This window comes from Lolium rigidum, chromosome 7 (genome assembly GCF_022539505.1).
Source record: "Lolium rigidum isolate FL_2022 chromosome 7, APGP_CSIRO_Lrig_0.1, whole genome shotgun sequence".
NCBI lineage: Eukaryota > Viridiplantae > Streptophyta > Magnoliopsida > Poales > Poaceae > Lolium > Lolium rigidum.
Genome location: NC_061514.1, coordinates 224065246 through 224084110, shown reverse-complemented (window position 1 = coordinate 224084110; position 18865 = coordinate 224065246). Strand labels below are relative to the sequence as shown.

The 18865-nt window shown below is 47.3% G+C and overlaps 22 non-coding genes and 1 pseudogene across 22 annotated transcripts; all 23 read right to left on the bottom strand.

Annotated features, from left to right (window-relative positions):
- Positions 1 to 89: 89 nt before the first annotated feature.
- On the bottom strand, positions 90 to 208 carry LOC124679589. Its single transcript, XR_006995062.1, has one exon. It is a non-coding gene; the product is annotated as a 5S ribosomal RNA (ribosomal RNA).
- A 187-nt stretch (positions 209 to 395) lies between these two features.
- On the bottom strand, positions 396 to 514 carry LOC124679829. Its single transcript, XR_006995260.1, has one exon. It is a non-coding gene; the product is annotated as a 5S ribosomal RNA (ribosomal RNA).
- A 187-nt stretch (positions 515 to 701) lies between these two features.
- Positions 702 to 820, bottom strand: LOC124679553. Its single transcript, XR_006995029.1, has one exon. It is a non-coding gene; the product is annotated as a 5S ribosomal RNA (ribosomal RNA).
- A 186-nt stretch (positions 821 to 1006) lies between these two features.
- Positions 1007 to 1125, bottom strand: LOC124679675. The gene has a single exon (XR_006995144.1). It is a non-coding gene; the product is annotated as a 5S ribosomal RNA (ribosomal RNA).
- A 189-nt stretch (positions 1126 to 1314) lies between these two features.
- On the bottom strand, positions 1315 to 1433 carry LOC124679923. Its single transcript, XR_006995340.1, has one exon. It is a non-coding gene; the product is annotated as a 5S ribosomal RNA (ribosomal RNA).
- Positions 1434 to 1620: 187 nt separating this feature from the next.
- Positions 1621 to 1739, bottom strand: LOC124679576. Its single transcript, XR_006995050.1, has one exon. It is a non-coding gene; the product is annotated as a 5S ribosomal RNA (ribosomal RNA).
- Positions 1740 to 1924: 185 nt separating this feature from the next.
- Positions 1925 to 2043, bottom strand: LOC124679899. The gene has a single exon (XR_006995321.1). It is a non-coding gene; the product is annotated as a 5S ribosomal RNA (ribosomal RNA).
- A 188-nt stretch (positions 2044 to 2231) lies between these two features.
- On the bottom strand, positions 2232 to 2350 carry LOC124679578. Its single transcript, XR_006995052.1, has one exon. It is a non-coding gene; the product is annotated as a 5S ribosomal RNA (ribosomal RNA).
- Positions 2351 to 2537: 187 nt separating this feature from the next.
- LOC124679714 lies at positions 2538 to 2656 on the bottom strand. The gene has a single exon (XR_006995179.1). It is a non-coding gene; the product is annotated as a 5S ribosomal RNA (ribosomal RNA).
- Positions 2657 to 2842: 186 nt separating this feature from the next.
- Positions 2843 to 2961, bottom strand: LOC124679588. Its single transcript, XR_006995061.1, has one exon. It is a non-coding gene; the product is annotated as a 5S ribosomal RNA (ribosomal RNA).
- A 188-nt stretch (positions 2962 to 3149) lies between these two features.
- On the bottom strand, positions 3150 to 3268 carry LOC124679540. The gene has a single exon (XR_006995016.1). It is a non-coding gene; the product is annotated as a 5S ribosomal RNA (ribosomal RNA).
- Positions 3269 to 3455: 187 nt separating this feature from the next.
- Positions 3456 to 3574, bottom strand: LOC124679574. The gene has a single exon (XR_006995048.1). It is a non-coding gene; the product is annotated as a 5S ribosomal RNA (ribosomal RNA).
- A 187-nt stretch (positions 3575 to 3761) lies between these two features.
- LOC124679614 lies at positions 3762 to 3879 on the bottom strand. Its single transcript, XR_006995086.1, has one exon. It is a non-coding gene; the product is annotated as a 5S ribosomal RNA (ribosomal RNA).
- A 187-nt stretch (positions 3880 to 4066) lies between these two features.
- LOC124679797 lies at positions 4067 to 4182 on the bottom strand (annotated as a pseudogene).
- Positions 4183 to 4356: 174 nt separating this feature from the next.
- On the bottom strand, positions 4357 to 4475 carry LOC124679571. Its single transcript, XR_006995045.1, has one exon. It is a non-coding gene; the product is annotated as a 5S ribosomal RNA (ribosomal RNA).
- Positions 4476 to 4663: 188 nt separating this feature from the next.
- On the bottom strand, positions 4664 to 4782 carry LOC124679887. The gene has a single exon (XR_006995309.1). It is a non-coding gene; the product is annotated as a 5S ribosomal RNA (ribosomal RNA).
- A 188-nt stretch (positions 4783 to 4970) lies between these two features.
- LOC124679577 lies at positions 4971 to 5089 on the bottom strand. The gene has a single exon (XR_006995051.1). It is a non-coding gene; the product is annotated as a 5S ribosomal RNA (ribosomal RNA).
- Positions 5090 to 17039: 11950 nt separating this feature from the next.
- Positions 17040 to 17158, bottom strand: LOC124679988. Its single transcript, XR_006995396.1, has one exon. It is a non-coding gene; the product is annotated as a 5S ribosomal RNA (ribosomal RNA).
- A 188-nt stretch (positions 17159 to 17346) lies between these two features.
- Positions 17347 to 17465, bottom strand: LOC124679869. The gene has a single exon (XR_006995293.1). It is a non-coding gene; the product is annotated as a 5S ribosomal RNA (ribosomal RNA).
- Positions 17466 to 17651: 186 nt separating this feature from the next.
- Positions 17652 to 17770, bottom strand: LOC124679536. The gene has a single exon (XR_006995013.1). It is a non-coding gene; the product is annotated as a 5S ribosomal RNA (ribosomal RNA).
- Positions 17771 to 17959: 189 nt separating this feature from the next.
- Positions 17960 to 18078, bottom strand: LOC124679771. Its single transcript, XR_006995232.1, has one exon. It is a non-coding gene; the product is annotated as a 5S ribosomal RNA (ribosomal RNA).
- A 189-nt stretch (positions 18079 to 18267) lies between these two features.
- LOC124679604 lies at positions 18268 to 18387 on the bottom strand. The gene has a single exon (XR_006995076.1). It is a non-coding gene; the product is annotated as a 5S ribosomal RNA (ribosomal RNA).
- Positions 18388 to 18576: 189 nt separating this feature from the next.
- LOC124679555 lies at positions 18577 to 18695 on the bottom strand. The gene has a single exon (XR_006995030.1). It is a non-coding gene; the product is annotated as a 5S ribosomal RNA (ribosomal RNA).
- Positions 18696 to 18865: the final 170 nt, after the last annotated feature.

The window sequence follows — 18865 nt, the reverse complement described above, 5'->3', positions numbered from 1 at the left end:
GTTTCCCATCACCTATAGCCGAGCACGAGTGCCCGCAAAAAATATCGCCCTAACTTCACCATGAATGTTGCCGCGTGACGCAAAAAGGAGGGATGCAACACGAGGACTTCCCAGGAGGTCACCCATCCTAGTACTACTCTCGCCCAAGCACGCTTAACTTCGGAGTTCTGATGGGATCCGGTGCTTTAGTGTTGGTATGATCGCATCCGACATGTTCTGCACTCATTTTCCCTTATGCTTGCCCCTCCCGCTCCTTCTCTCCCCTATTTTGTACCATGCACATCCCGCTTTCCCATCCCCACGGCCGTTTCCCATCACCTATAGCCGAGCACGAGTGCCCGCAAAAAAATATCGCCCTAACTTCACCATGAATGTTGCCGCGTGACGCAAAAGGAGGGATGCAACACGAGGACTTCCCAAGAGGTCACCCATCCTAGTACTACTCTCGCCCAAGCACGCTTAACTTCGGAGTTCTGATGGGATCCGGTGCTTTAGTGCCGGTATGATCGCATCCGACATGTTCTGCACTCATTTTCCCTTATGCTTGCCCCTCCCGCTCCTTCTCTCCCCTATTTTGTACCATGCACATCCCGCTTTCCCATCCCCACCGCCGTTTCCCATCACCTATAGCCGAGCACGAGTGCCCGCAAAAAATATCGCTCTAACTTCACCATGAATGTTGCCGCGTGACGCAAAAAGGAGGGATGCAACACGAGGACTTCCTAGGAGGTCACCCATCCTAGTACTACTCTCGCCCAAGCACGCTTAACTTCGGAGTTCTGATGGGATCCGGTGCTTTAGTGCCGGTATGATCGCATCCGACATGTTCTGCACTCATTTTCCCTTATGCTTGCCCCTCCCGCTCCTTCTCTCCCCTATTTTGTACCATGCACATCCCGCTTTCCCATCCCCACCGCCGTTTCCATCACCTATAGCCGAGCACGAGTGCCCGAAAAAAATATCGCCCTAACTTCACCATGAATGTTGCCGCGTGACGCAAAAAGGAGGGATGCAACACGCGGACTTCCGCGGAGGTCACCCATCCTAGTACTACTCTCGCCCAAGCACGCTTAACTTCGGAGTTCCGATGGGATCCGGTGCTTTAGTGCTGGTATGATCGCATCCGACATGTTCTCGCACTCATTTTCCCTTATGCTTGCCCCTCTCGCTCCTTCTCTCCCCTATTTTGTACCATGCACATCCCGCTTTCCCATCCCCACCGCCGTTTCCCATCACCTATAGCCGAGCACGAGTGCCCGCAAAAAAATATCACCCTAACTTCACCATGAATGTTGCCGCGTGACGCAAAAAGTAGGGATGCAACACGAGGACTTCCCAGGAGGTCACCCATCCTAGTACTACTCTCGCCCAAGCACGCTTAACTTCGGAGTTCCGATGGGATCCGGTGCTTTAGTGCTGGTATGATCGCATCCGACATGTTCTCGCACTCATTTTCCCTTATGCTTGCCCCTCCCGCTCCTTCTCTCCCCTATTTTGTACCATGCACATCCCGCTTTCCCATCCCCACCGCCGTTTCCCATCACCTATAGCCGAGCACGAGTGCCCGCAAAAAATATCGCCCTAACTTCACCATGAATGTTGCCACGTGACGAAAAAGGAGGGATGCAACACGAGGACTTCCCAGGAGGTCACCCATCCTAGTACTACTCTCGCCCAAGCATGCTTAACTTCGGAGTTCTGATGGGATCCGGTGCTTTAGTGCTGGTATGATCGCATCCGACATGTTCTGCACTCATTTTCCCTTATGCTTGTTCTCCCGCTCCTTCTCTCCCCTATTTTGTACCATGCACATCCCGCTTTCCCATCCCCACCGCCGTTTCCCATCACCTATAGCCGAGCACGAGTGCCCGCAAAAATATCGCCCTAACTTCACCATGAATGTTGCCACGTGACGCAAAAAGGAGGGATGCAACACGAGGACTTCCCAGGAGGTCACCCATCCTAGTACTACTCTCGCCCAAGCACGCTTAACTTCGGAGTTCTGATGGGATCCGGTGCTTTAGTGCTGGTATGATCACATCCGACATGTTCTGCACTCATTTTCCCTTATGCTTGCCCCTCCCGCTCCTTCTCTCCCCTATTTTGTACCATGCACATCCCGATTTCCCATCCCCACCGCCGTTTCCCATCACCTATAGCCGAGCACGAGTGCCCGCAAAAAAATATCGCCCTAACTTCACGATGAATGTTGCCACGTGACGCAAAAAGGAGGGATGCAACACGAGGACTTCCCAGGAGGTCACCCATCCTAGTACTACTCTCGCCCAAGCACGCTTAACTTCGGAGTTCTGATGGGATCCGGTGCTTTAGTGCTGGTATGATCGCATCGAACATGTTCTGCACTCATTTTCCCTTATGCTTGCCCCTCCCGCTCCTTCTCTCCCCTATTTTGTACCATGCACATCCCGCTTTCCCATCCCCACGGCCGTTTCCCATCACCTATAGCCGAGCACGAGTGCCCGCAAAAAATATCGCTCTAACTTCACCATGAATGTTGCCGCGTGACGCAAAAAGGAGGGATGCAACACGAGTGACTTCCCAGGAGGTCACCCATCCTAGTACTACTCTCGCCCAAGCACGCTTAACTTCGGAGTTCGATGGGATCCGGTGCTTTAGTGCTGGTATGATCGCATCCGACATGTTCTGCACTCATTTTCCCTTATGCTTGCCCCTCCCGCTCCTTCTCTCCCCTATTTTGTACCATGCACATCCCGCTTTCCCATCCCCACGGCCGTTTCCATCACCTATAGCCGAGCACGAGTGCCCGAAAAAAATATCGCCCTAACTTCACCATGAATGTTGCCGCGTGACGCAAAAAGGAGGGATGCAACACGAGGACTTCCCAGGAGGTCACCCATCCTAGTACTACTCTCGCCCAAGCACGCTTAACTTCGGAGTTCTGATGGGATCCGGTGCTTTAGTGTTGGTATGATCGCATCCGACATGTTCTGCACTCATTTTCCCTTATGCTTGCCCCTCTCGCTCCTTCTCTCCCCTATTTTGTACCATGCACATCCCGCTTTCCCATCCCCACCGCCGTTTCCCATCACCTATAGCCGAGCACGAGTGCCCGCAAAAAAATATCACCCTAACTTCACCATGAATGTTGCCGCGTGACGCAAAAAGGAGGGATGCAACACGAGGACTTCCCAGGAGGTCACCCATCCTAGTACTACTCTCGCCCAAGCACGCTTAACTTCGGAGTTCTGATGGGATCCGGTGCTTTAGTGCTGGTATGATCGCATCCGACAAGTTCTGCACTCATTTTCCCTTATGCTTGCCCCTCCCGCTCCTTCTCTCCCCTATTTTGTACCATGCACATCCCGCTTTCCCATCCCCACCGCCGTTTCCCATCACCTATAGCCGAGCACGAGTGCCCGCAAAAAATATCGCCCTAACTTCACCATGAATGTTGCCCCGTGACGCAAAAAGGAGGGATGCAACACGAGGACTTCCCAGGAGGTCACCCATCCTAGTACTACTCTCGCCCAAGCATGCTTAACTTCGGAGTTCTGATGGGATCCGGTGCTTTAGTGCTGGTATGATCGCATCCGACATGTTCTGCACTCATTTTCCCTTATGCTTGTTCTCCCGCTCCTTCTCTCCCCTATTTTGTACCATGCACATCCCGCTTTCCCATCCCCACCGCCGTTTCCCATCACCTATAGCCGAGCACGAGTGCCCGCAAAAAAATATCGCCCTAACTTCACCATGAATGTTGCCGCGTGACGCAAAAAGGAGGGATGCAACACGAGGACTTCCCAGGAGGTCACCCATCCTAGTACTACTCTCGCCCAAGCACGCTTAACTTCGGAGTTCGATGGGATCCGGTGCTTTAGTGCTGGTATGATCGCATCCGACATGTTCTGCACTCATTTTCCCTTATGCTTGCCCCTCCCGCTCCTTCTCTCCCCTATTTTGTACCATGCACATCCCGCTTTCCCATCCCCACCGCCGTTTCCCATCACCTATAGCCGAGCACGAGTGCCCGCAAAAAATATCGCCCTAACTTCACCATGAATGTTGCCACGTGACGCAAAAAGGAGGGATGCAACACGAGGACTTCCCAGAGGTCACCCATCCTAGTACTACTCTCGCCCAAGCACGCTTAACTTCGGAGTTCGATGGGATCCGGTGCTTTAGTGCTCGGTATAATCATCCGACATGTTCTCGCACTCATTTTCCCTTATGCTTGCCCCTCCCGCTCCTTCTCTCCCCTATTTTGTACCATGCACATCCCGCTTTCCCATCCCCACCGCCGTTTCCCATCACCTATAGCCGAGCACGAGTGCCCGCAAAAAAATATCGCCCTAACTTCACCATGAATGTTGCCACGTGATGCAACACGAGGACTTCCCAGGAGGTCACCCATCCTAGTACTACTCTCGCCCAAGCACGCTTAACTTCGGAGTTCTGATGGGATCCGGTGCTTTAGTGCTGGTATGATCGCATCCGACATGTTCTGCACTCATTTTCCCTTATGCTTGCCCCTCCCGCTCCTTCTCTCCCCTATTTTGTACCATGCACATCCCGATTTCCCATCCCCACCGCCGTTTCCCATCACCTATAGCCGAGCACGAGTGCCCGCAAAAAAATATCGCCCTAACTTCACCATGAATGTTGCCACGTGACGCAAAAAGGAGGGATGCAACACGAGGACTTCCCAGGAGGTCACCCATCCTAGTACTACTCTCGCCCAAGCACGCTTAACTTCGGAGTTCTGATGGGATCCGGTGCTTTAGTGCTGGTATGATCACATCCGACATGTTCTGCACTCATTTTCCCTTATGCTTGCCCCTCCCGCTCCTTCTCTCCCCTATTTTGTACGATGCACATCCCGCTTTCCCATCCCCACCGCCGTTTCCCATCACCTATAGCCGAGCACGAGTGCCCGCAAAAAAATATCGCCCTAACTTCACCATGAATGTTGTCGCGTGACGCAAAAAGGAGGGATGCAACACGAGTGCTTCCCAGGAGGTCACCCATCCTAGTACTACTCTCGCCCAAGCACACTTAACTTCGGAGTTCTGATGGGATCCGGTGCTTTAGTGCTGGTATGATCGCATCCGACATGTTCTGCACTCATTTTCCCTTAGGGATTTCTATTTTCGTGCCCTCAGTTCCTTAGTTGTGCTCAGTTTTCCCCAGCTCCTTAGTTTTTCCTCAGTTTTCCCCAAGTGCTTGTTTGAAACCCGCAGAAGGCAGCTCAGACGGCAGGATTCCCGTTAAGTTGACCGCTCCGTGCTGACGTGTGGGGCCGCGTCGTGTGGGCCCGCGTCGCGTGGGGCTGGTAGAAAGGGACCGCGTGGGACAAGACGAGATAGCGTTTGGTTGCACGTGAGCAGGAGCTGGGTTTTGTCTCTCTCGGCCATTGGCATTTCCCTTTTGAGAGTACCTTTTCTGCCTCCTTCTCTCTCGCCTTTTTTCACCTAATTAGTATCAAATCTAGAGAAGCTTGCGTTTCTGTCTTTCTTCAATTATTATTTGTGCCTTTTGGCCCTCGTTGTTTGCCCAATATGGCAGCAAATCTAGTAGGGAGCCCAATCTAGTACTCCATCTAGTCCATATGTATGTAGTTAAATCTAGAAGCAAATCTACGAGGGAATGTACGATAAATTCACAAGGTCATATAGTAGAATAGGGATAGATAATATAGATAATAAGCTGCATTCGAGCAGCCAAACATAGTAGGGTTCGAGGTTCTTCACAGCAGATACAGTACCATCATACTAACAACATAACAACGAGGGATCCCTAGCTAACAACAAAGGGATCCCAACAACAAAATGGAGGAGGCAGCAGCAAGCACACGTCCAGGACTCCGCCTACCCCATCTGCCTCTACCTCCACTTGTTGCTCCCCTTGGGAGCCTTGGGCTTGAGCGGAGGCATGCGCCCGCCGAAGATCTCCACCCGCTGGATGTTGCGGAGGTGCATGCCGAGCGCCAAGTGCTTGGCGCGGAAGGAGTTGGGGTTCACCGACGCGCCGACCTTGGGGTTGGTGTGGCCGATGTTCTCGGCATGCATGAGGACGCAGCTTGAAGTCAGTGCCGCCGAGCCTCCTAGTGCAGAAGGGGCACCTGTAGACACCCTTGGCGACGTCGAGGTAGGAGACGTACTGGCCGACCTGCAGCCTCCGCAACACCTGGCGAGTCTTGACGTCATGGTGCTCGTCGTCGCTGCCGACGTCGCTGCCAGACAGCTGATCCATATCAAACGGGAATTTATTAGTGAATGAGTTGCAAACGTGCATGATAACAAAGTTAGGAAAAACAGAGGCAGCCTCGGTTAGAGTGGACACGATTATATGTCTACGGGGACGGTGTAAGCGAACCAAAGCTCATGCACAACAGATTTGTACACGTAAATGGTTCGCTGAACCCTCCCTGTAAAAATCTGTGCCCACCGATTCATCATAGGCAAAGAAACAGATTTCGGATCCGAACTTGAACACATTCCAGATTATTTGCAAATTAAACGGTTGATATCTTTTGATTCGTGCATAAAATAACTGATTGAGATCCTATGATTACTTGCATAAATTAACCGATTGAGATCCCATTATTACTTGCATAAATTAACCGAACGGCCGAACCCCAAATCTTAAACGAAATCAAGGAGGGATCAAAGCAAAATGGAATAAAATCGGCGCAAATATTAGCCCAATACTCATCCATCCACAGATCCATCTACACCAGCACAAATAGGGTTCAAAAAGGAATGGGGAACAAAAAAAGGAAGCAAACCATAGTTACCTCGTTCCATGGGTCCTCTATGGAGGTGTCGTAGCGGTTCGGGGGCGGGACGTACGGCACCGGCTCGTAGGGGTCCCATCCCGGCGGGATCTGGCCGCGACCGGCGGCAGCAGCCTCCGATGCACCGGCGGAGGCGGCGGCGACGTCCGTTGAGGGGACGGCGGAGGCGGCGGCGACGTCCGTTGAGGGGACGGCGGCGATGTCCGTTGAGGGGACGGCGTCGAAGAGGGAGGCGTCACGCTTGGAGCCGACGGCGCCGTGGACGATGGGATTGGCATTCTCCTTGTCCATCTCGCCGGTAGAGGAGAGGGAGAGGGAGAGGTTTTTTGCTTTGGAGAAGATGATGGGACGTGAGAGAGGCGGCGTTGCGTAGGCGAGTGAGAGTGAAAGAGATAGTGGGAGGAGGCGTCTATAAAGGCAAGGGGTGGTTAATGCGACCCGCGTCCTACGCGTCCACCGCCGCACGTCCGCACGTCTTGGACTTCGCAATGCGCCACGCATCCACGATTGCACGTCTTCGACTTCGCACCGCGACCGGCGTCTACGCGTCAACAATTGCACGTCTTTCATTTCTGCACCGCAACACGCGTCCTCGAGTCTAACCCTGGAAATTTAGATATACTCGGGTATAACCTCGAGCATTATACTAGCATTTTTTGTGTGCTCGGTTTTCCCCTTGAGTGCTAATACTGGCTAGTGCAATATGCTCAGTTTTACCCTCAAGTAGTTGGTCAACAGACAGTCAACAAATAGGATTAACTAGTTAAATGAGTCATTTAATGTGCAAAAAATTCCGAAAAATAGTGGCACATACTCATGGAGTCTTTACCACAAATTGCCAGTTCTCAAAACATAGATAAGTCATAGATAAATCAAGTTTTACCACAAATTGCCACTTCTCAAAGGCCTTCTCAAATCACCTAGTAGCTATGAAGGTGCATGGTTTTCCACAATAAGCCCTTCCCAAAACAGCTTTCCCCAAAACATACTTTGTCTAAATGAGGCCACAATTCTCACACTCATGTATATTTGTATTGCAAATAGTTTGAGATAGGCCAAGATGGGTTTTATTGTACAAAACACGCATTTTCCATTTTTTAAATCTCATATTTGAATCCCCGATGTCTACGGGTGCTTCTATTCTTGTAGACAGTGTTGGGCCTCCAAGAGCGAGAGGTTTGTAGAACAGCAGCAAGTTTCCCTTAAGTGGATCACCCAAGGTTTATCGAACTCGGGGAGGAAGAGGTCAAAGATATCCCTCTCATGCAACCCCGCAACCACAAAGAAAGAAGTCTCTTGTGTCCCCAACACACCTAATAGGTGCACTAGTTCGGCGAAGAGATAGTGAAATACAGGTGGTATGAATAAGTAGTAGCAACAGCACCGGAAAAGTGCTTTGCCCAGGACGAGTAAATAAGCAGTAGTAACGCAGCAGTAGTAACGCAAGTAAAACAAGTAAACAAGCAGCGATAGCGATATTTAGGAACAAGGCCTAGGGATTAGACTTTCACTAGTGGACACTCTCAACATTGATCACATAACGAGAATAGATAAATGCATACTCTACACTCTTGTTGGATGATGAACACATTGCGTAGGATTACACGAACCCTCAATGCCGGAGTTAACAAGCTCCACAATTCAATGTTCATATTTAAATAACCTTAGAGTGCAAGAAAGATCAACACGACTAAACCAAGTACTAACATAGCATGCACACTCGTCACCTTCACGCCACGTAGGAGGAATAGATCATATCAATACAATCATAGCAATAGTTAACTTCACAATCTACAAGAGATCATGATCATAGCATACGCCAAGTACTAACACGGATGCACACACTGTCACCATTACACCGTGCAGGAGGAATAAAACTACTTTAATAACACATCACTAGAGTAGCACATAGATAAATTGTGATACAAAACACATTGCAATCATAAAGAGATATAAATAAGCACTTCACTACGCCATTCATAACAGTGAGTAAGTATTCCGTGAAATATAGCCTAAGAGACCCACACGGTGCACACACTGTCACCTTTACACACGTGGGACAAGGAGTCTCCGGAGATCACATAAGTAAAACTCACTTGACTAGCATAACGACATCTAGATTACAAGCATCATCATATGAATCTCAATCATGTAAGGCAGCTCATGAGATTATTGTATTGAAGTACATAGGAGAGAGATGAACCACATAGCTACCGGTACAGCCCCGAGCCTCGATGGAGAACTACTCCCTCCTCATGGGAGCAGCAGCGGTGATGAAGATGGCGGTGGAGATGGCAGCGGTGTCGATGGAGAAGCCTTCCGGGGCACTTCCCCGCTCCGGTAGGGTGCCGGAACAGAGACTCCTGTCCCCCAGATCTTGGCTTCGCGATGGCGGCGGCTCTGGAAGGTTTTCCGTATCGTGGTTTTTCGTCTCAGGGTTTTCGCGACGGAGGCTTTATATAGGCGAAGAGGCGGCGCAGGAGGGTCGAAGGGGTGGCCACACCATATGGCGGTGCGGCCAGGGCCTGGGCCGCGCCGGCCTATGGTCTGGGGGCCCAGTGCCCCCCCTCTGGTTCTTCCCGGGTGTTCTGGATGCTTTCGGTGAAAATAGGGACCTGGGTCTTGATTTCGTCCGATTCCGAGAATATTTTGTTACTAGGATTTCGAAACCAAAAACAGCAGAAAACGAGAACCGGCACTTCGGCATCTTGTTAATAGGTTAGTTCCAGAAAATGCACGAATATGACATAAAGTGTGCATAAAACATGTAGGTATCATCAATAATATGGCATGGAACATAAGAAATTATCGATACGTCGGACACGTATCAAGCATCCCCAAGCTTAGTTCTGCTCGTCCCGAGCAGGTAAAACGATAACAAAGATAATTTCTGAAGTGACATGCCATCATAACCTTGATCATACTATTTGTAAACATATGTAGTGGATGCAGCGATCAAAACAATGGTAATGACATGAGTAAACAAGTGAATCATAAAGCAAAGACTTTTCATGAATAGTACTTCAAGACAAGCATCAATAAGTCTTGCATAAGAGTTAACTCATAAAGCAATAAATCAAAGTAAAGGTATTGAAGCAACACAAAGGAAGATCAAGTTTCAGCGGTTGCTTTCAACTTATAACATGTATATCTCATGGATAATTGTCAACATAGAGTAATATAACAAATACAATATGCAAGTATGTAGGAATCAATGCACAGTTCACACAAGTGTTTTCTTCTTGAGGTGGAGAGAGATAGGTGAACTGACTCAACATAAAAGTAAAAGAATGGTCCTTCAAAGAGGAAAGCATCGATTGCTATATTTGTGCTAGAGCTTTGGTTTTGAAAACATAAAGAGAGCAATAAAAGTAAAATTTTGAGAGGTGTTTGTTGTTGTCAACGAATGGTAGTGGGCACTCTAACTACCTTATCAACCAGACTTTCAAGAGCGGCTCCCATGAAGGACGTTATCTCTACCAGCAAGGTAGATCATCCCTCTTCTCTTTTGTTTACACATGTACTTTAGTTTAGTTTTTCTTTGTTTATGGATGACACTCCTCCCAACCTTTTGCTTACACAAGCCATGGCTAACCGAATCCTCGGGTGCCTTCCAACAATCACATACCATGAAGGAGTATCTATTTGCAAAATTAAGTTGCTTACCGATGAATCGAGCAAAACATGTGAAGAGAATTATTAATGCAAGTTAATTAATCGGGTCGGGAACCCCATTGCCGGCTCTTTTTGCAAAATTATTGGATAAGCGGATGAAGCCACTAGTCCATTGTGAAAGTCTCGTCGAAGTAAATGACAAGATCGAAAGATAAAACACCACATACTTCCTCATGAGCTATAAAACATTGACACAAATCAGAGGTGATAAATTTTGAATTATTTAAAGGTAGCACTCAAGCAATTTACTTTGGAATGGCGGAGAAATACCATGTAGTAGGTAGGTATGGTGGACACAAATGGCATAGTTATTGGCTCAAGGATTTTGGATGCATGAGAAGTATTCCTTCTCGATACAAGGTTTAGGCTAGCAAGGTTATTTGAAACAAACACAAGGATGAACCGGTGCAGCAAAACTCACATAAAAGACATATTGTAAACATTATAAGACTCTACACCGTCTTCCTTGTTGTTCAAACTCAATACTAGAAATTATCTAGACTTTAGAGAGACCAATTATGCAAACCAAATTTTAGCATGCTCTATGTATTTCTTCATTAATAGGTACAAAGTATATGATGCAAGAGCTTAAACATGAGCACAACAATTGCCAAGTATCACATTATCCAAGACATCATACCAATTACTACATGTAGCATTTTCCGTATCGAACCATATAAAAATGAACGAAGCAGTTTTAACCTTCGCCATGAACACTAAAAGATAAAGCGAAGAACACATGTGTTCATATGAACCAGCGGAGCGTGTCTCTCTCCCACACAAGCATGAATTTATTCAGAGAATGAAAATAACAAAACGAAAATAAAAGCACACGGACGCTCCAAGTAAAGTACATAAGATGTGGCCGAATAAAAATATAGTTTCAAGAGAAGGAACCCGATAATTTGTCGATGAAGAAGGGGATGCCTTGGGCATCCCCAAGCTTAGACGCTTGAGTCTTCTTAAAATATGCAGGGGTGAACCACCGGGGCATCCCCAAGCTTAGAGCTTTCACTCTCCTTGATCATAGTATATCATCCTCCTCTCTTGACCCTTGAAAACTTCCTCCACACCAAACTCAAAACAAACTCATTAGAGGGTTAGTGCATAATCAAAAACTCACATGTTCAGAGGTGACACAATCATTCTTAACACTTCTGGACATTGCTCAAAGCTAACTGGAAGGTAATGGAACAAAGAAATCCACCCAACACAGCGAAAGAAGCAATGCGAAATAAAAGGCAGAATCTGTCAAAACAGAACAGTCCGTAAAGACGAATTTTAAAAGGGCACCAGACTTTCTCAAATGAAAATGCTCAAATTGAATGAAAGTTGCGTACATATCTGAGGATCATGCACGTAAATTGGCTTAATTTTCTGAGCTACCTACAGGGAGGTAGACCCAGATTCGTGACAGCAAAGAAATCTGGAACTGCGCAGTAATCCAAATCTAGTACTCACTTTACTATCAAAGACTTTACTTGGCACAACAAAACTCAAAACTAAGATAAGGAGAGGTTGCTACAGTAGTAAACAACTTCCAAGACACAAATATAAAACAAAGTACTGTAGAAAAATAACACATGGGTTATCTCCCAAGAAGTTCTTTTCTTTATAGCCATTAAGATGGGCTCAGCAGTTTTTATGATGCACTCGCAAGAAATAGTATTTGAAGCAAAAGAGAGCATCAAGAGGCAAATTCAAAACACATTTAAGCCTAACATGCTTCCTATGCATAGGAATCTTGTAAATAAACAAGTTCATGAGGAGCAAAGTAACAAGCATAGGAAGATAAAACAAGTGTAGCTTCAAAAATTTCAGCACATAGAGAGGTGTTTTAGTAACATGAAAATTTCCACAACCATATTTTCCTCTCTCATAATAACTTTCAGTAGCAACATGAGCAAACTCAACAATATAACTATCACATAAAGCATTCTTATCATGAGTCTCATGCATAAAATTAGTACTACTCCCAACATAAGCATAGTTATTCTTATTAATTGTAGTAGGAGTAAATTCAACAAAGTAGCTATCATTATTATTCTCATCATCAAATATAGGAGGCATAGTATAATCACAATAAAATTCACTCTCCATAGTAGGTGGCACCGAAAGACCACTATCATTATAATCATCATAAATAGGAGGCAAAGTATCATCAAACCAAATTTTCTCCTCAATGCTTGGGGGACTAAAAAGATCATGAAAACCAGCTTCCCCAAGCTTAGAACTTTCTACATTATTATCAACAATGGTGTTCAAAGCGTTCATACTAATATTACTACCAGCATGCAAATAAGATTCCATAGGTTTTTTAATTCTCGCATCAAACAATCCATGTTTTAAATTAGGAAATAGAATAAGAAGCTCATTGTTGTCCATTATGCCAAACTAGTGTAAACAAGAAACAAAAAGATGCAATTGCAGGATCTAAAGGAAATAGCTTCGAGCACACACACAACGGCGCCAGAAAAATACTTTACCTGGGACCGGAGTATGAGAGCCTTTTACCTTTCCTCCCCGGCAACGGCGCCAGAAAATAGCTTGATGTCTACGGGTGCTTCTATTCTTGTAGACAGTGTTGGGCCTCCAAGAGCAGAGGTTTGTAGAACAGCAGCAAGTTTCCCTTAAGTGGATCACCCAAGGTTTATCGAACTCAGGGAGGAAGAGGTCAAAGATATCCCTCTCATGCAACCCCGCAACCACAAAGCAAGAAGTCTCTTGTGTCCCCAACACACCTAATAGGTGCACTAGTTCGGCGAAGAGATAGTGAAATACAAGTGGTATGAATAAGTAGTAGCAACGACACCGGAAAAGTGCTTTGCCCGGGACGATAAACAAGCAGTAGTAACGCGAGCAGTAGTAACGCAGTAAAACAAGAAACAAGCAGCGATAGCGATATTTAGGAACAAGGCCTAGGGATTAGACTTTCACTAGTGGACACTCTCAACATTGATCACATAACAGAATAGATAAATGCACACTCTACACTTTTGTTGGATGATGAACACATTGCGTAGGATTACACGAACCCTCAATGCCGGAGTTAACAAGCTCCACAATTCAATGTTCATATTTAAATAACCTTAGAGTGCAAGAAAGATCAACACGACTAAACCAAGTACTAACATAGCATGCACACTCGTCACCTTCACGCCACGTAGGAGGAATAGATCATATCAATACAATCATAGCAATAGTTAACTTCACAATCTACAAGAGATCATGATCATAGCATACGCCAAATACTAACACGGATGCACACACTGTCACCATTACACCGTGCAGGAGGAATAAAACTAATTTAATAACACATCACTAGAGTAGCACATAGATAAATTGTGATACAAAACACATTGCAATCATAAAGAGATATAAATAAGCACTTCACTACGCCATTCATAACAGTGAGTAAGTATTCTGTGAAATATAGCCTAAGAGACCCACACGGTGCACACACTCGTCACCTTTACACACGTGGGACAAGGAGTCTCCGGAGATCACATAAGTAAAACTCACTTGACTAGCATAACGACATCTAGATTACAAGCATCATCATATGAATCTCAATCATGTAAGGCAGCTCATGAGATTATTGTATTGAAGTACATAGGAGAGAGATGAACCACATAGCTACCGGTACAGCCCCGAGCCTCGATGGAGAACTACTCCCTCCTCATGGGAGCAAGCAGCGGTGATGAAGATGGCGGTGGAGATGGCAGCGGTGTCGATGGAGAAGCCTTCCGGGGCACTTCCCCGCTCCGGCAGGGTGCCGGAACGGAGACTCCTGTCCCCCGGATCTTGGCTTCGCGATGGCGGCGGCTCTGGAAGGTTTTCCGTATCGTGGTTTTTCGTCTCAGGGTTTTCGCGACGGAGGCTTTATATAGGCGAAGAGGCGGCGCAGGAGGGTCGAAGGGGTGGCCACACCATATGGCGGCGCGGCTAGGGCCTGGGCCGCGCCGGCCTATGGTCTGGGGGCCCAGTGCCCCCCCTATGGTCCTTCCCGGGTGTTTTGGATGCTTCCGGTGAAAATAGGAACCTGGGTCTTGATTTCGTCCGATTCCGAGAATATTTTGTTACTAGGATTTCTGAAACCAAAAACAGCAGAAAACAGGAACTGGCACTTCGGCATCTTGTTAATAGGTTAGTTCCAGAAAATGCACGAATATGACATAAAGTGTGCATAAAACATGTAGGTATCATCAATAATATGGCATGGAACATAAGAAATTATCGATACGTCGGAGACGTATCAATCCCTTAGTCTGTTTTTTACATAGGTGCCCTTGGTTTCTTGATACTACTCAGTTTTGCCCTCTCCCTCCACAAATTTTCTCACACGTGCAACATTGCCCTGATTGGTCTAGCCCATGTCACGCGGATCGTGCCCGCCGACCGTTGATCGTATGATCTAACGGGCAGGATAACCCTTCTCTCTCTCTGTCGGCGGTTACCTTCCACTCTCTAAGTATGCTAAAGGGCGGTTTTCGTATTTATTTTCACGCGCTAAAAATTATAAACTCTTTTAGGCATTACTTTTCACGCAAAAAATGATAAACCATCACCGATTTGTTGTAGCCATAAATTTTCACGCAAAAAATGATAAACCGTCACCGATTTGTTGTAGCCATTAATTTTCACGAAAATCCCAAATGATAAACCATCACCGATTTGTTGTAGCCATTAATTTTCACGCAAAAAATGATAAACCATCACCGATTTGTTGTATCCATTACTTTTCACGCAAAAATTGATAGACCATTACCGATTTCTTGTAGCCATTACTATTCACGATAAAAATGATAAACGAACCAATCTATCTATCTCTGTATTTGAGGTTTTGACCTGAAAACAAATGGGTATTATAAAGGGAAATAAAAGTCCAAAAAATTGTAAAAACGAAACAATCTACCTATCTTTGTATAGAAGATCGTCTGTATGATTTTTGAGGTCATTTAGAGAAGGTAGAAAAAAATCCCTTTTGAGAAGGTCGAAAAAACCTAACTTGTTACAAAAGCTGGTTTCAGTGAGACCTAACCAAATTTGGCATACATTATGCCATATCTATAACAACAAGGAATATCTAAAAGGGAAAGTTTCACAAAATTTGAAATTTATGGCGAAAATGATGCCATACATGATGCTGTTTTTCGACGTTTTGACCTGAAAATCAATTGGATATTATAAAGGGAAATAAAAAGTTCGAAAAATATAAAAACGAAACAATCTATCTATCTATGTATAGAAGATCAGCTGTATGAAATTTGAGGTCATTTAGAGGAGGTAGAATAAATCACCTTGTTAGAAAAGCTGGTTTCAGTGAGACGAAACGGCATGCGTTTAGCAAAGTGATTTTTTCGAACATCTCCAAATGATCCCAAATTTGCCATACATGATGCCGTACGTGTAACAACAAGGAACCCTATCTAAAAAGTGTCAAAAAAGTTTGCCCAACATGATGCTTAGTTACAAACTTTCGTTACCTAACCTTCAACACGAAACTTGTTTCAAATCACTTTTGGCGTACAAGAAACAAATCCCTCTTTGATTCGAGCACCACAGCCTCCAAACTTTGCCGATGCCGATATCGGCATGGTCGAACGGCTACGCTCGACGCCACTGCTAGGTCACCGTCGGGATGCACCCTCAATCCCGTCCCCTCATTCGATCACTGACACACCAGAGATACCGCCGAGGTCAATGCCGAACGTACATGCTGATGCCAATGCCGAACATGCATCCACGCCGACGTGGGCACGACCACGCCGCCCCGCTATGCTGGACGCCACAGACCACCGCGAGGTCTTTCCCTTCGCCACCACACTCTTCTAGCACCCATCTATACACGCCAGAAAGGAGAGACACTAGTTTTCTCTACATTCCTCGCGTTCGTGTCGGACACGGTCAGTCAAAGTTTTGAGGTAGTCGTCGATGTCGTCGACCATTTCTTCTCTTCTTTGCATGGTTAAACGCGTCTTGTTCATATCTATCTAATGCGTCCGGTCTCGCCTCATGCGGTTCTTTGTGGACGTCGATCTCATCTCGGCACCCCGCAGGCCACCTCCTCCGTGCCATCGCTGTAGAGCTCCGTTTAAAAATCTATTCCTACCCGTGTATTGCCCCTTGTATCAGCGCCATGGCCCACTTGTCATTCGATATACCGAAGCCCCACTCGTGCGTGTTTTGGTCGGGGATACAGCGATGCTTACGGTCAAACAAAGATGGATGGTCCGACGTGTCTTTGCGGGCTCTACGTGGCCCCACTAGTCGAAGATAACGGTCAACCGTCGGGCAACCGGCCGTTATAGCATCCGTGATGGTTTCAGACAAGGTCTAGGGGAAAACTGAGGAAAAACTAAGGAGCTGGGGAAAACTGAGCACAACTAAGGAACCGAGGGCACGAAAATAGAAATCCCTTTCCCTTACACTTGCCCCTCCCGCTCCTTCTCTCCCCTATTTTGTACCATGCACATCCCGCTTTCCCATCCCCACCGCCGTTTCCCATCACCTATAGCCGAGCACGAGTGCCCGCAAAAAAATATCGCCCTAACTTCACCATGAATGTTGCCACGTGACGCAAAAAGGAGGGATGCAACACGAGGACTTCCCAGGAGGTCACCCATCCTAGTACTACTCTCGCCCAAGCACGCTTAACTTCGGAGTTCTGATGGGATCCGGTGCTTTAGTGCTGGTATGATCGCATCCGACATGTTCTACACTCATTTTCCCTTATGCTTGCCCCTCCCGCTCCTTCTCTCCCCTATTTTGTACCATGCACATCCCGCTTTCCCATCCCCACCGCCGTTTCCCATCACCTATAGCCGAGCACGAGTGCCCGCAAAAAAATATCGCCCTAACTTCACCATGAATGTTGCCACGTGACGCAAAAAGGAGGGATGCAACACGAGGACTTCCCAGGAGGTCACCCATCCTAGTACTACTCTCGCCCAAGCACGCTTAACTTCGGAGTTCTGATGGGATCCGGTGCTTTAGTGCTGGTATGATCGCATCCAACATGTTCTGCACTCATTTTCCCTTATGCTTGCCCCTCCCGCTCCTTCTCTCCCCTATTTTGTACCATGCACATCCCGCTTTCCCATCCCCACCGCCGTTTCCCATCACCTATAGCCGAGCACGAGTGCCCGCAAAAAATATCGCCCTAACTTCACCATGAATGTTGCCGCGTGACGCAAAAGGAGGGATGCAACACGAGGACTTCCCAGGAGGTCACCCATCCTAGTACTACTCTCGCCCAAGCACGCTTAACTTCGGAGTTCTTATGGGATCCGGTGCTTTAGTGCTGGTATGATCGCATCCGACATGTTCTGCACTCATTTTCCTTTATGCTTGCCCCATCCCGCTCCTTCTATCCCCTATTTTGTACCATGCACATCCCGCTTTCCCATCCCCACCGCCGTTTCCCATCACCTATAGCCGAGCACGAGTGCCCGCAAAAAAATATCGCCCTAACTTCACCATGAATGTTGCCGCGTGACGCAACAAGGAGGGATGCAACACGAGGACTTCCCAGGAGGTCACCCATCCTAGTACTACTCTCGCCCAAGCACGCTTAACTTCGGAGTTCTGATGGGATCCGGTGCTTTAGTGCTGGTATGATCGCATCCGACATGTTCTGCACTCATTTTCCCTTATGCTTGCCCCATCCCGCTCCTTCTCTCCCCTATTTTGTACCATGCACATCCCGCTTTCCCATCCCCACCGCCGTTTCCCATCACCTATAGCCGAGCACGAGTGCCCGCAAAAAAATATCGCCCTAACTTCACCACGAATGTTGCCACGTGAAGCAAAAAGGAGGGATGCAACACGAGGACTTCCCAGGAGGTCACCCATCCTAGTACTACTCTCGCCCAAGCACGCTTAACTTCGGAGTTCTGATGGGATCCGGTGCTTTAGTGCTCGGTATGATCGCATCCAACATGTTCTCGCACTCATTTTCCCTTATGCTTGCCCCTCCCGCTCCTTCTCTCCCCTATTTTGTACCATGCACATCCCGCTTTCCCATCCCCACCGCCGTTTCCCATCACCTATAGCCGAGCACGAGTGCCCGCAAAAAAATATCGCCCTAACTTCACCATGAATGTTGCCACGTGACGCAAAAAGGAGGGATGCAACACGAGGACTTCCCAGGAGGTCACCCATCCTAGTACTACTCTCGCCCAAACACGCTTAACTTCGGAGTTCTGATGGGATCCGGTGCTTTAGTGCTGGTATGATCGCATCCGACATGTTCTGCACTCATTTTCCTTTATGCTTGCCCCATCCCGCTCCTTCTCTCCCCTATTTTGTACCATGCACATCCCGCTTTCCCATCCCCACCGCCGTTTCCCATCACCTATAGCCGAGCACGAGTGCCCGCAAAAAAATATCGCCCTAACTTCACTATGAATGTTG